We start from the raw sequence: 10,566 nt of genomic DNA, 5'->3' as shown, positions 1-10,566 counted from the left end.
CCCACCACCGCCCGGCCAATGATAGTTAGATAGATAGTTAATTCATTGAACCACTTAGCAGTTGTGGCGAACTTTTAAGCACTTTCTCATATCTTATTTCATTTGACCCTTAGGGCTGTTATTATAGAGTTAGATGGAGAAATGCTGGCCATGTAACGTTATCTTATGGTTGGATTGATTTGTAAGCTGTACTACCCGAGGAGGTTGATTAATAGAGCTAATATAAGCAAGAAAGGAGGTGTGACATATTACGCTGTCCTTGACCAAGTTTGGTTCAACTATTTTTTTTTTTTTATCAACTACTGGAAAAAATCATGGAATGCAAACTTATCAACCCCTTAGAAGACACAATACTAGGAGGAGTAGCTCCTTGGAAGGCTGAAAGTCAAGGTTGTGTTTTAAATCTCTAAAAACATAAAATTGTACCCTTAAATCCTGAGCCTTGTGGACATGCAAGGCAGGACGGAGTCCTCCTGGACTGATATGACTTTATGCGATACTAGAGTTGCCTGTCTGCTGAGGACAAGCTACAGCTCCCTGGATTTTTTCCTGCCTCTCTTCACTTGGATGGTGGCTATCTGTCCTTCCAGTCCCCAGTCAGATGCCATTTCCTCAGGGAAGCATCCTGACCTCACAGCTTTGCTTCTAGTTCTCAAGCTGGAAGCTCTGGAGTCATCCCAAAGTCCTAATTGTCACTCATGTAGGATGTAAAATTTATCAAGAATCATCCTGCTGTGCCTCCAACAGACAGTAGAGTTGTATTTATTATTTATTTGTGTGCAGACTAATTATTATTATTTATGGTTGCATTTATTATGTTGTTGTCTGTCTCCTATCAGTAGAATGTAAGCTTCCCAGGAGAGAGATTTCTGTTTTGTTCATAGATACTTCCCAGAATCAGCAATCATACTTAATACTAGTAGGAACTCAATAAGTATAGTTTTTGCTTTTTAAAAAATATTTATTTTATTGATAGTTGACTTACAATGTTGTGTTAGTTTCTGGTATACAACCAAGTAATTCAGCTGTACATATATATAACAGCTTGTGCTGCTAACTCCAAACTCCCAATCCATTCTTCCCCCACAACCCCTCCCTCTTGGCAACCACAAGTCTGTTCTGTTTTTTGTTTAGTAGGTAAGCTCATTGGTGTTGTATTTTAGATTACATATATAAGTGATATCCTATGATACTTGTCTTTCTCTTTCTGACTTACTTCACTTAGTATGATTTTCTGTAGATCCATCCATGTTGCTGCAAATGGCATTACTTCATTTTCTTTTTAGCTAACTAATATTCCATTTTGTATATATATATACAATATGTGTAGTATATATATAATATGTACATTGTATGTATATATACAATATGTGTATTGTGTGTGTGTGTATATATATGTATATCTCACATCTTCTTTATCCATTCATCTATTGATGGACATTTAGGTTGCTTCCACATCCTGGCTATTGTAAATAGTACTGCAGTGAACATTGGGGTGCATATATCTTTTCAAATTATGGTTTTCTCAGAATATATGCCCAGAATATATGGGATTGCTGAATCATATGGCAACACTGTTTTTAGTTTTCTGAGGAATCTCCATAAGTTCTTCATAGAGGCTGCACAAATAAGAATTTATTCTTAGTGAGTAAGTGAATAAGTGGGGGTGAGTTAGGTGCCCCCCTGCTGTGCCCCCACCTCACCCTGCAATCTTTTCATAAGACTTCATACTCTGTCGTGTAGTAGGTGTTTTTCTACTTAAAAACATATCTTTAACAAACCATGAATAAATTCTGGTTGTCGTGTAATGGTTAGCTTGTCTGACCATTTTGTTAGACTGGGAACCACAAAGAGTCCAGAGCTGGTCTGTCTGGCTGACTGCTTACCCCCAGCACCCGGCACAGCGCCCTGTGCAGAGAAATAGCACATTTATTGAGTGCCAGGCACACTTCTCATGTTTGAGCACTAATTCACATAATCCTCACAACCACTCAGTAAGGCCGGTTCTGTTACTATTATTATTTTATAGATAAGGAAGCAAGGCCCTGAGAAGTTGAAGTCCAATGACTCATTGTAAAGGATGAATCTCGGATTCTGACCTAGGAAATCCAGCCTCCGAGTTCAAGCTCTAAACTACTAACTGAATTGCCTCACCTTTACGAGCCAACCAATAAAACTTGTTCAATAAATGAATTGGTGAAATAAGGCTGCCAGGAAAAGGCAACGCATTCTTCAGCTGTGTGAGTAAAGGGTCAAGGAAAGGGAAGTTAATCCTGGAGTAGAATATAAGTCAGTTCAGTTTATGGTCATTCCTCTGAATACAAGAAGCTTCCTACATGTATGTGTTTAGGGTGATTCCTTTTGAACACGAGATCAGGAAGTTTCGTGTATGCATGCTCAGTCACTAAGTCATGTCCGACTCTCTGTGACCCTATGGACTGTAGCCCTCCAGGCTCCTCTATCCATGAGATTTCCCACGCAAGAATACTGGAGTGACTTGCCATTTCCTACTCAGGGGATCTTCCTGACTCAGGGATCAAAACCATGTCTCTTGCATCTCCTTCATTGGCAGGCAGATTCTTTACCACTGTGCCACCGGGTAAGCCCCTCTATATCAGTGCTGTTGTTCAGTAACTAAGCCATGTCTGACTCTCTGTGACCACTTGGACTGCAGCATGCCAGGATTCTCTGTCCGTACCATCTCCCAGAGTTTGCTCAAATTCATGTCCATTGAGTTGGTGATGCTATCTAACCATCTCATCCTCTGTTGCTCCCTTCTCCTTTTGCCTTCAATCTTTCTCAGCATCAGGGTCTTTTCCAATGCTCTTTGCATCAGGTGGCTAAAGTATTGAAGCTTCAACTTCAGCAACAATCCTTCCATTGGCAGTCCTTCAGGGTTGATTTCCTTTAGGATTGACTGGTTTGATCTCCTTGCAGTCCAAAGAACTTAAGTGGATCCGAAGACTTAAACCACAATGGCAGAAGGTGTGGAAATTAGGAAACACTGCTCAGTCTTTGAGGAGGTGGTGGTTCACATCCAGGGATTTTTGTGGGCAGGGACCCAGTCTGATGCTCTCGCTCAAGGGCAGACCTGGGTAGATGGGTTTAAGTCACAGGAAGGCACAACTGAGCTTACTTGGTGGCAGAACTGATAGTTAGAGACATTCAAAACCTGAGGGTCAGGACTTCCATGGCAGTCCGGTGATTAAGACTCTGCCTTCCAATACAGGGGGGTGCAGGTTCAATCCCTGGTCAGGGACTTAAGATCCCACATGCTTCACGGCCAAAAAACTAAAACATAAAACAAAAGCAATACTGTAACAAATTCAATAAAGCCTTCAATAAAATGATCCACATCAAAACAGTCTAAAAAAAATCTTGAGTGTCCATCGACAGATGAATGGATAAACAAAAAGTGGTATGCACATACCATGGAGTACTATCCAACTTTAAAAAGGAAAGAAACTCTGACACATGCTACAGCGTAGATGACTCTTAAAGACATTACACTAAGTGAAATAAGCCAGACACAAAAGAACAAATTCTATGGGGTTCCAACTACTTGAGATACCTAAAGCAGTCAAATTCATAGAGACAGAAACAACAATGGATACCAGAGTCTAGGGGGACAAGAGAATGAGGAGTTATTGTTTAACAGGTACAGTTTCCATTTTAGATAATGAAAAAGTTTTGGAGCTGAATGGTGGGAAGTTCATATAAGAACAAGGAAATGTACTTAATGCCACAGAACTGTACACTTTAAAATGATTAAAATGGTAACATTATGGTACTTAATCACAATAAAATAAAATTTAAAGACAAACAAACAAGGTCTGTGCTATGAGATAATAGGATTCCCACCATTGGCAGTGAACAAAGGGAGACCAGATATGAGGGGAAATACATGGGCACTCGTGAGTTTGGGTGGGAGTTGGACTGAGTTGCCCTTAAGATCCTTTTCAGTTTGTAAGTTTTTATTTGTTTTTAACATTTTGGAGGCATTTACTAGGCATGAACTATCTTGTTGAGTCTCTATCAGTCTGTAAGAAAGCACTGTCCTCGTCTCCATCTTATAAACAGGAAATGGAGGCATAGAGATCTCCAGTCTTGTGCTCAAGCCCTTCCGGGTTCTAAGGCTGAGGATGGGACTCCAGAGATAGCACTGTGGTATAGCACAAAGACTGCACCAAGGATGAAACCTAGAGGCTTGGTGACTTATATGAGGCTACACTGAGCTAGCTAGGTCTTCCAGTAACTCCATGCTGCCGCCCTACTCTTTATGCCTCCTCCCTGGGGGCATCAAATGCCCCCAACAGCTTCTGAGGATGTTACGAAGGTCAAGATGTCCTATGAGAGGCATAAAGCCTGAACCAACACTGACTGTATCATTACTGTCTTTCAGAGTCAATTTCTCTGATTAATAAGCAGGCTACCTTGTTATTGCCATCACAATTTCCCATGTCACCACCTCTATGTTTCTTTACTTAAAAGGTGATTAAAAATAATGGCTGGAGAATACAACCACTTCCATACACTCAATGCCCATTTTAATTTTATAAGCATTGCACTCTGTATTTGAGATGGTCTTTAAATGCTTTGAAGCAGAGTCAACCAGCACTGCCCAATAGAAATACAGTGCCATGAATGTAATTTAAAATTTTCTGGTTGCCACATTAAAAATAGTAAAAATGGAGAAATGAATGTTAATAATATATGTTGTTTATTCCAATTTATTCAATATATTTATGATGAGATATTTTACATTGTTTTTTCAAGCATGCATGCTCAGTTGCTCAGTCATGTCTGTTGTAGCCCACCAGGCTCCTCTGTCCATGAGATTTTCCAGGCAAAAATGCTGGAGTGGGTTGCTGTTTCCTACTCCAGGGGATCTTCCCGACCCAGGGATAGAACCCATGTCTCCTGCATCTTCTGCATTGGCAGGGAGATTCTTTAACACTGTGCCACAAGCTCACTTTACCCTTTTTTCATATTGTCCTTGAAATCGGTATATATTTCATACTCACAGCATATCTCAGTTTAGACCAGGCACATTCCAGGAAGTCTACTCAACACTCTGTAACAGCCTGCTTGGGAAGAGAATCTTAAAAACTGGATACATGTATATTCCTAACTGATTTGCTTTGCTCTACACCTGAAACTAATATAACACTGTAAATCAACTATACTCCAATATAATTTTTTTTTAATTTTTAAAAGTTATGTTCATACTATACTGTAGTCTATTAACTATGAAGGTGATCCCTGGGTCAGGAAGATCCCCTGGAGTAGGAAATGGCAACCCACTTCAGTATTCTCACCTGCAGGATTCCGTGGTCAGAGGAGCCTGACAAGCTACAATCTATGGTTGCAGAGTTGGACATGATGAGCACACACACATAACATTATGTCAAAACTGCAGACCATCATCTGACTTTGCAGGGTGACCACAAACCTTCAATTCATCAAAAAAAAAAAAAAACTCAATATCTGTGAAGCCTGATAAAGCCAAGTGCAATAAAGCAAGGTATGCCTGTATTTTAAGTCATTTTACTCTTTTATGATTCCTTATTTCCTTCACTCCACCCCAGCTCTCCTTAATTTTTCCGGTTGCCATCACTGTGATAACACGAGCACAGAGGTGAGACTCAGGTCCCCTACAAGCCAGTCCCAGGTGCCATTGCTATGCTACGTGACTCAGCAAATCAACATCCCCTGTGGCTTCAGTTTCCTCCTCTGTGTAATGAGGAGGTTGGGTTATTCAAGTATTCATTCAGTCCTTCAGACGGTCAGTCAACAAACATCAAGTGCCTGAAAGCGCTGACCACAGTTCTGGGTGCTCTCTGATCATCACTTCCTTCTGATTCTATGCTTTTCTGTTCCCTGTGACTTCTGGGTGGTTGTTTCTCTGTTGCCATGTGCTGGATCTCACAGATTGAAGATTTCTGTTCCCAAAAGAAACCAGAGACTCCGCAGGCAGATCGGACAGTCCATGCTAGTGAATTTCTCAGTAGCAGTGGCCTCCTTAGTTGACTTTAGAGGTTTTGACCAACATTCATCTAAAGCTCTTCGTAATATACCCATGGCACTGAGAGGGTAGAGAGAGAAAAAGGTGAAACAAACAAAAAAAATCCCTAAATTGATCTTCTATATAGAAATATGATTTATAACTGTTATCAGTTAGTTCTTGGGGGCTTCCTAGGTGGCACAGTAGTAAAGAATCCGCCTGCTAATGCAAGAGACTCAGATTATCTTCCTGGGTGGGGAAGATCCCCTGGAGAAGGAAATGGCAACCCACTCCAGCATTCTTGCCTGCAAAATTCCTTGGACAGAGGAGTCTAGTAGGCGACAATTCATGGAGCTGTAAAGAGTCAGACATGACTGAGCACACACACCAATACTTGGTGGGGGGGGGGGGGGGGGGGGGATGGGGTGGCTACAGAACGATACCCTTCACCACTTTGGCAAGGAGGGAACTTTAGCTTCCTTCTGGAGATTATAAGTCCAAAGTCTGCTCACATCAGAGGTGGGCTGTCACCTGAAAGAGAGGGGAGGATGCCCAGGTTCCCAAAAACTGAGTAAGTAACAATTTTCCAATTAAAGGGGAAAAAAAAAAAGAATGGACCTTGAAGGCATTCTGCTAAGTAAATGCATTGCACATGTGGGTGCTAAGTCACTCAGTTGTGTCCGACATTTTGCAAACTTAACTCTTTGTGACCCAGTGGACTATAGCCCACCAGGCTCCTCTGTCAAAGGGATTCTCCAGGCAAGAATACTGGAATGGGTTGCCATTCCCTTCTCCAGGGGATTGAACCCGGGTCTCTTACATCTGCATAGGCAGGTGAGTTCTTTACCACTAGCACCACCTGTAAGTAAATAGACAGAAAAAGACAAATATCATATGATCTCATTTAGATGTAGACTCTAATAAAACCTAACTCAGAAAAAGAGAACAGATTTGTGTTTCTGGGAGGTAGAGGGGAGAGGGGAATTGGATGGACTCAAAAGGTACAAACTTCCAGTTACAAGATAAACGAGTCCTGGGGATTAATGTACCACGTGATGACTACAGTTAACACCACTGTATGGTATATATGAAAGTTAGTAAGAGATATACATCCTTAATGTTCTCATCAGGAATAAAAAGTATTTTGTAATTGTGTGAGGTAATGGATGTTAACTAAACTTACTGTGGTAACATTTTGCAACATACATACTTCAAGTCATTAAGCATACAGCTTAAGACTCACACAGAACTGTGTGTCAATTACATTTCAATAAAACTGGGGGAATGATACAATGGGCTGTTCAGAAATGGTCTTGAAATCTAGAAGTGAAAGGAGAGTCAGAGATGGAAACCTCAGCAGCACCTGTCTGTGCAGAGAGGTAGGAAGAGGCACCCTCTGCAAAGCCTCAATGTCCCCTCCTGTGACAGCCCCTCAGAAACCAGGACACATCGGAGTCGTAAGCGTTGATGGCAGGACTGTATTTTGGTGCCTATAGCTGGTTTTATTGTTGTTGTTTAGTTGCTAAGTTGTGCCCGACTCTTTTGCGATCCCCATGGACTATAGCCTGCCTGGCTCCTCTATCCATAGGTTTTCCCAGGCAAGAATACTGGAGTGGGTTACCATTTCCTTCTCCAGGGGATCTTCCCAACTCAGGGATCGAACCCATGTCTCCTGCATTGGCAGGTGGATTCTTTACCTCTGAGCCACCAGGGAAGCCTGCCTTTGGCTGGGCAGTTGTGTAAAATCCTGTTACTTATCTTGTTGCCCTGAGAAATCTGATTCATTTGGTCTCCCTGGTTCTGGTTGTCTGCTCACTAGGTCACCATCTGGTCACCCTTTGGTTTCTAGGAGGGTTAGCTCACAGAAAGAGGACACGTGAGGCCCCAGCATATTTATTTCTCACTGTGATTCCTGCGTAACTTGGCATTCCAGTCCCACATATCATTCTTGGGAGTTTGATAAATACAGATCAGCCCCTGATCATCAAAGTACTCTTGAGGCACCAACAAAAGCAGGGCTTCTGAGTCTAGAAGTCTGCAGCTCGTACCCTGGGCTGTGTGTCCAGTCACCGTGTGTCAATGAATGCCATTTAGCAGGAAGTGGCGGTGCCTCCAGTGGTCACCCTCAGAATGTTGTTGTTCAATCGCTCAGCCATATCTGACTCTTTTGTGACCCCATGGGCTGTAGTCTGCCAGGCTCCTCTGTCCATGCGATTCTCCAGGCAAGAATACTAGAGTGGGTAGCCATTTCCTTCTCCAGGGGATCTTCCCAACCTAGGGATAGAACCCGTGTCTCTTGCATTGGCTGGTGGATTCTCTACCACTGAGCCACCAGGGAAGTCCCACCCCCAGATAGTGGCTTATTATCTGACACATTTTTGAGCACTGTCTTAGCTGCTAGACACTGAGATGCGTTTTGGGGAACACCAGGCCCCTGCTTCCTTGGAGCCTCTGGTTTTGTTTTCTAGAGCAGATTTCAGAGAAATTCAAATAACGGCCCTTTCTGACCTCTCCGCAAACCTAAAAATTACCTTTTTAAAAAAAATAGGTGCAGATCAAAGGAAAGTTCTACAGTTCTCTTTTGTTACACCCTGGGGTTTTGCTGACATGAAGGTTGTCTTTTAATGAGTGGTTCTCTATGACGGGGCCTCTCTTGAAATCTGGCTCCATCTTTGCTGTTGCTGCCTGGGCACTCTGACTCCAGCTGGGCACTCTGAAGCCCGTTAAGGACCTGCTGGGAGGCAGGAAGGGAGAAATCCAGTGCGTGAGCACACAAGAGACAGATCCTCCCTAACCTTGAGCCATTATGGAGTAACCAGGGATCCAGCTGGGTTCAGAGGTTTCCATCCCTTTCAGATGAACTCTGCTTGGACATGCCCAGCCCAGCTGAGGTCCTTGTGCAAAGAGCCCTTCGTGGGCATTACGTGGAAGCTGCTGGCAACCCCATCACTTGTTTACATACCCTATTTAACCTCCCAGGAGGCTTCTACAGGGACGATCTCAGCTTTATTTATCTCCCATGGACCTGACAAGTCACTCTGTGTTGATTAAGGGAAGGGTGGGTTCAGCCCTGTATCAGAATCTATCTACTTTCAGGCCAGAGACACTTGTATGAAACCAGATGTCTCAGAGAGGTGGCGGGGACAGTAAGATAAGCTGGGAGTGACCTGCAAAGAAGAGCACACCCATCCCCAAACCCAGGCAAAGAGAGTCTCTTAAAGGGACCACATGAGCTGTGTTTGTTTTCCAAATGTGCTTTGATTGTTCAGAATATTCAATAAGATGATGGTGCCCTACAGGAGACTGACGGTCATACGATGTAGCTAATTGAGGACATGGCATTGTCTGGTGGGAACTAATAGCACATGTTCTTTTCATATTCTCTAGGAGATGATTCCTTAAGGGTGGCCATTTTAAGTAGGCAATTTAGAAGCAACACTTCAAGGTATTGTTGAAATAAAGCAGAGCTGTGTACGAATCGCCTCACCCTTGACTTCCCTCATCTTTCCCTCATCCTTGACTTCCCATCCTTGACATCCTTAAGAATCCACTTGCCAGTGCAGGGGACACAGGTTCGATCCCTGGTCCAAGAAGATCCCACGTGCCATGGAGCAACTAAACCCATGTACCACAACTAGTGAAGCCCATGCGCCTAGAGTCCATGCTCCACAACAAGAGAAGCAAAGAGAAGCCTGTGCACTGCAGCCAGAGAGTAGCCACTGCTTGCCACAGCTAGAGAAGGCCCACGTGAAGCAATGAAGACTCAGGGCAGCCAAAAAAAAAACGAATTGTTTCATCCTAAAATACAGATTCTCAGGTACTTGTTCCCAAAGCTTGTGATTCAGATCAGGGAATGTGCATTTATATAATCAGCTGTCTTCACCAATACCTCCCTGGTGCCCCCAGATACATGTCAGGTGATTCTGACATGCAATCTCAGAGGACCTCATTTGAGAAAGTCTGTGAAAAGGGCCCTGGGCTCATCAACTGAAGCTATGTATTTGAGAAAAGCCGTGTGACCTCAGAGAAGTCCATTCACCTCTCTGGGACTTCATTTCTGTGTCTATACATTGAGGGAAGTGATCTTCAGACCCTTTCCAGGACACATATTCTAGGAGTTCAGGCATATTCACAATATCCCAAGGCTGTGGTTGTTCTGAATCTCCTAGAATGGGAACCAACCTTCAGACTGAGCTTACCCTAAAGGGCAACAGTTGATAAACCAAAGAAGTTTTTCTCCTGTTCCCTTACAAGGATTAGGTCTCTTGGGAGAGACAATTGTTGTTTAGTTGCTCAGTTGTGTCTGACTCTTTGTGACCCCATGGCCTTTAGCCTGCCAGGCTCTTCTGTCCATGGGATTTCCCAGGCAAGAATACTGGAGTGAGTTGCCATTCCCTTCTCAGGGGATCTTCCTGAGCCAGGGATCAAAAACGTGTCTCCTGCACTGGCAGGCAGATTCTTTACTACTGAACCACCAAGGGAAGCCCAAGGAGAGACAATATGATACTTCATTCTAACACAGTCACTTTTGTTTCCAAATAACTCTAAGCACTTCCACAGGC

This window comes from Bison bison, unplaced genomic scaffold (genome assembly GCF_000754665.1).
Source record: "Bison bison bison isolate TAMUID 2011002044 unplaced genomic scaffold, Bison_UMD1.0 scf7180017864261, whole genome shotgun sequence".
Lineage (NCBI taxonomy): Eukaryota > Metazoa > Chordata > Mammalia > Artiodactyla > Bovidae > Bison > Bison bison.
Note: the sequence above shows the minus strand (reverse complement) of the source record.